The sequence below is a fragment of the Anarhichas minor genome, unplaced genomic scaffold (assembly GCF_050575085.1).
Source record: "Anarhichas minor isolate MPS153535 unplaced genomic scaffold, ASM5057508v1 ptg000002l, whole genome shotgun sequence".
NCBI classification, from domain to species: domain Eukaryota; kingdom Metazoa; phylum Chordata; class Actinopteri; order Perciformes; family Anarhichadidae; genus Anarhichas; species Anarhichas minor.
In genome coordinates, this window is record NW_027466448.1 from 8301469 (window position 1) to 8307468 (window position 6000).

Sequence of the window (6000 nt, forward strand, 5' to 3'; positions counted from 1 at the left end):
TTGTGGTACAGGACTGGTTGAAGTTGTCCCTGAGCCTTGTGGTGCAGGACCTGATGAAGCTGTCCCCGAGCCTTGTGGTACAGGACCGCTTGATGTTGTCCCTGAGCCTTGTGGTGCAGGACCTGATGAAGCTGTCCCTGAGCCTTGTGGTGCAGGACCTGATGAAGCTGTCACCGAGCCTTGTGGTGCAGGACCGCTTGATGTTGTCCCTGAGCCTTGTGGTGCAGGACCTGATGAAGCTGTCCCTGAGCCTTGTGGTGCAGGACCGCTTGATGTTGTCCCTGAGCCTTGTGGTGCAGGACCTGATGAAGCTGTCCCTGAGCCTTGTGGTCCAGGACCTGATGAAGCTGTCCCTGAGCCTTGTGGTGCAGGACCGCTTGATGTTGTCCCTGAGCCTTGTGGTGCAGGACCTGATGAAGCTGTCCCTGAGCCTTGTGGTGCAGGACCTGATGAAGCTGTCCCCGAGCCTTGTGGTGCAGGACCTGATGAAGCTGTCCCCGAGCCTTGTGGTGCAGGACCGCTTGATGTTGTCCCTGAGCCTTGTGGTGCAGGACCTGATGAAGCTGTCCCCGAGCCTTGTGGTGCAGGACCTAATGAAGCTGTCCCCGAGCCTTGTGGTGCAGGACCTGATGAAGCTGTCCCCGAGCCTTGTGGTGCAGGACCGCTTGATGTTGTCCCTGAGCCTTGTGGTGCAGGACGGCTTGATGTTGTCCCTGAGCCTTGTGGTGCAGGACCTGATGAAGCTGTCCCTGAGCCTTGTGGTGCAGGACCTGATGAAGCTGTCCCTGAGCCTTGTGGTCCAGGACCTGATGAAGCTGTCCCTGAGCCTTGTGGTGCAGGACCTGATGAAGCTGTCCCCGAGCCTTGTGGTCCAGGACCTGATGAAGCTGTCCCTGAGCCTTGTGGTACAGGACTGGTTGAAGTTGTCCCCGAGCCTTGCGGTGCAGGACCGCTTGATGTTGTCCCCGAGTTGTTATTATTATTATTATTATTAAGCCCGCAGGATTACAGTCAGTGTGCTACACTGCCACGCTGAACTAATATTACAGCTTGACGGGGGGTTAGTGTTGGAGATGCAGAAGACAGGTCTGCAGCAGTCAACATAACGGTGATGACAGCTTTCCTGTTGAATACCTCACTCTTGATGTGGAGAGAGAGACATTAGCACCATCTGTTGGAGGCTCCGGGTCCCTGCGGCTCTGTGGAAGGGAAATCTGAAGTTTAAATGAAAACGGTGACATTTTGAGAAAGACTCTTTTCAGCCTGTTATTTTTATTATGTGCAACCATGTCAAACGTAAATTCACATAATCTGTGGCTTCAGAGCCTTTATTTAAGTAATGAAAAAATACAAGAATGTAAAAAAAATACTGCATTACATGTTAAATCCTGCATTCAAAATACTTAAAAGTGCAGATGCATTATCAGCTAAATGTACTTTAATTATCAGCATTACAAGTATTTGCCCCTGTGACTGATAAATAATCATATGTGACATTATTAGGTTGGTATGCATCATTGCATAAGTAGCATTCACTGTTGTAGCTGCAGGTGGAGCTTTATTAAACTAATCTACATACACTTCAGTAGTTTAGTCCAGTGGTTCTCAACCTAGGGGTTGGGCCCCCTTCAAAGGGTCACAAGATAAATCTGAGGGGTCGTGAGATGATTCATGAAGAATAACTAAAGTTCTGTTACACAAGTTTATATTTATGTTGTTGGACATTGCTTTAATCTTGGTGTGATGGTCTTAAGTGATTTCTTGATTGAGAACAGGTGTGGCAGTAACCAGGCCTGGGTGTGGCTAGAGAAATTGAACTCAGCTTTCCAAAGATGTGATAAACCACAGTTAATTTATGTTTTAACAGGGGGGGGCAATCACTTTTTCACACAGGGCCATGTAGGTTTGGATTTTTTTTCCCCCTTAATAATAAAAACCTTCATTTAAAAACTGCATTTTGTGTTTACTTGTGTTATCTTTGTCTAATATTTAAATTTGTTTGATGATCTGAAACATTTAAGTGTGACAAACATGCAAAAAAATAAGAAATCAGGAAGGGGGCAAACACTTTTTCACACAACTGTATATATATGTTGGGGAAAAATCTAAATGACTCTTACTATGCATTTAAATAATCAGTGAATGTGTGCATTTAAACAGAGGCTCATGCCCTCTGTAAGTGTTAAAACTGTGCTTGTGGGAACTTTCACTGACACTAGGTCACGGAGCAAATGTTAAAGCTATCAAGAAGCAGTTGTCGGTCGAAAGAACATCTCAAGCTGTTTACCCTAAATAAGCCATAATAAACCTGTGAAGGCGTCAATACTTACGCCTTGTTGATTTGCTACCAAGACTTCCTGATTACGAGAAAGTGACCCTGAGGCTGGAACAAACTGTTCAACCAGACTTTGTGATTTGAGCACAGTGTTTGTGTGAGTGTTTTCCTTAGTGACAGATGTCTTATCATAAATTATCCTGTGACATTCCTTTCTTGTTTACAAGTATAAATGCTTAGAGCTCAGAGGCAGACCTCTGAGCAGTCTTGATGCAAAATCTGTTTGTGTTTCAACTTGTTCCTTCTTGCAAGAATAAATATCCATTGTTTAATGATTTGTAAACCTCGTGTGAATTTTTCTAACAATATATATATATATATATATATATATACATACATGTTGATATCCTTATTAGTATTAGTATTAGTATGATACCAGCATTGGATACTATTGGATGCTGGTATGTGTTGTGAATCACATCACGTGATAAAGCTCAGCCAATCATATATGGGCATTCTGACAAGTTTCCTGACTTGAGTGAGATGTACACACACCGTGACACACGGAGGAGAGACGAGGATATAGACAGCAGAGCAGGACTATTGAAGTGTGAGTTGTGAAATTCAGAATCCTAGGACGATTTCCAAAAGAGAAAAATGGCGAGAGAGACCAGAGTCATTAGACTCTGACTGGACAAACTCTTATTAGTGAATTTTTCCCACACTAATTTATCTTCTTAGAAGATGAGACAAATATAATATTGTGGCTATTTCAATTCACCCTGAATTAACTGAATTTAAAGCTGCAGGGCAATTCAGTGAAAATAACTTTTCTAAAATGAATTCTGTTACGTAATCATTTTAGACTTCTTGAATATATATATATATATATATATATATATATATATATATATATATATATATATATATATATCGGGTCTAAACCCGTGTTTAAACCCCCAGACCGTTTAAGGAGTGGGCTAGCCCAGTGCGGGTTCACGTAACTTAAACTCCTACGGGAGCGTCAAATCAAAACAGACCCTGGCCTTCAAAGTTAAAATCACACTAATGTTTGTCTACTCAGTTCATAAGAGGTGATAATAACAAACAAATCTCAGAAGTCTTATAATAATAATAATATATGGGATTTATGGCCACATAGATTTTTTGTTGGAGTAAGGAGGAATCATGATGCTGGTATTTTTCATTTAAATGCACAGACATTAATAGCTCCATGCAGATAGCATTATTTTCCAACTCACACACGACTAGCTAAAATTAGTTAGCTACAGCAAATATAATCTGCCAACGAAAGTTGTAATTTCAGTTAACAACTTTGACTAAAGAAACCTAACATTAGCTTATAGCCAAAACCTTACGCTAAATTGCATTGATGGTGGCAGCATGTTATGTAACACATTACATGCCACTGATGCGCTTGTTAAGAGATCATGGTCTTTACACGTATTTTTAAGAGATCCCGTTGAACTAAGGGGAAAAATAAATTGGTCAAATAGATTTAATTACCATATTATTTGACTGAAATCTCTCTCACATGCCATGGCGGTGACGTCTTGATAAGGGCAGAGTGAACAAATCTATTAACGGCAATGTTTACAATAAATTTCCGAGCAATAAGAATTGAAGGATGCCACTTAATAAAAAAGTGAGAATCCTGTATGCTATGCCAAATAAAAATGTTCTTTCTCCGATGTGAGAATCTGATGTCTTAACACGACAGATAATTCAATTTGGTGTGGTGCTGAGCTGAAAACAAACAAATCTTCGTATTGAACAGTTGGTAGGCACAAATCCCAGTTGACGGACAAAATTCTGTGTTGGGTACAGTCCTATAATAAATATTTATATTTTTCCACAAGCGTAGAAGAAAGATGTGCTTAAAGATACAACATCGAAAATACCCATGAGTTTCAGTCATGTCCGCAGAAAGGATGGTTAACCATCTGTCGCTGTGAGGAGTCAGTCAGACCTTTCGTCCGGTTGTATTCCTTGACAATATGGTCTCCAGTCCTTAAATATCACAATGTAAATTTAAGTCCCCTTTACCTTACTGAGACGACACGGTCACGTTAAATTTAATACTGACAAGCTTTTGCTCAACCCACATTAGAAAGGACTGACAATAATTAAACAGCAATGTTATTTATTTTTTATTTATTAGGACCCGAGCACCGACAACGTCGGGCCGCAAGGTCCCTATTGAAACTGTAGGAATTATTATTATTATTAGGGCCTGAGCACTGTTGGGGATTTACCCTCGGGCAAAAAGCCCACCGTATAATCTGACTCCAAAAGACTACACCTTCAGAAGGACCCCGCGCAGATCGTTTGATTGGAATTACTTTCGATGAACAGAAGACGGTAGACGATCTATAAGTATAAACAGTTTATTAAGTCAAGCATCAAAGCATAGAGAACATAGATCTATGGTTTCACACAACACAATAATTGATTAAATATCCCTAGCATCAGACACAAAGTCAGGGCTCGGCATATCCATCTCTCCTCTCTGTGTTTGTGAGCCCTGTTCTATCATTTCCCTGTTACTTTATTCATTCTTCTGAGGAGTTGACCTTGTCCTGCACAGGGACACGTTAGGGCACGGGCACAAGGGGAACATTTATCTAAAAGAGATGTCGGATGTTCTTTTATTAGGAGCATAGGTATGCTTAAAAAAATCCCCCCATAGTAAACGACCTTCTAAAAGAATAAGTTTAAAATGGGTAAAGTGTTTAAAAAGAACATCAGAGCAGACGCAGGACGAGCAACGGGAGTCGACCCTTAAAAGAAACCCCAGGATCTCCAAGGTCTGTCCCTCGGTGTGGGTTCCTGTAAAAGTAAAATTCATAAAAACGGGCAAACAAGGGGATAAAGGAATAAAAACAAAATCACACACAGTGTTTCCTTAATAAATAAATAATTAAAATATAACAAATATAAAAAAGGATAAATAAACATATAGTATATATATATATATAAATAAATCGGGTCGCGGCTTGTCATTAAGGGGTGATGATGGGTCCCGCAGCCAGACCAGTTGAGAACCACTGTGCTAAACGATATGAAAAATATACGTTTGAAATATCCTGTGTCCCGTGTTAATTGTTCTTTTAATAAAATATATTAAAGATGTATTTAGTGTATTTATTATATCTAAATCTTTTTCTTTTCTCTCCAATGTACAAATAGTTACATGATACATGTACACAACGAAATGTAATTTAGGGCGACAAGTTGCCCTTCATATGGCACCGCACGAGTGCCAGCCTGTTCCAGCAGCTCCTGCTCACCGTTGAGCTTTATTCCTTCAGTTTTCTGATATATTTGTGCTTTTTAGTACCTTTCTTCATCTAATTATTTATTTACTGTGTGATTACATATTTATTATACTTGCTGCTGGTCATTGCTGGTCATTGCTGCAGGATAGCTCAGGGAGCTCCAGAATAGGACAGTCAGTTCAATCCGGGTCAATCGGGTTAAATCTTATTTTATTTATTTATTTATTGTTGGGTTTTTTAAATTGTAATTTTTGTATTGATTGTATTTTATTCATTTATTATTATTATTTTTCCTTTTCTTTAGACTGATCGGTCCAGCTTTGGGTCACCCCCAGACCGTTTAAGGAGTGGGCTAGCCCAGTGCGGGTTCACGTAACTTAAACTCCTACGGGAGCGTCAAATCAAAACAGACCCTGGCCTTCAAAG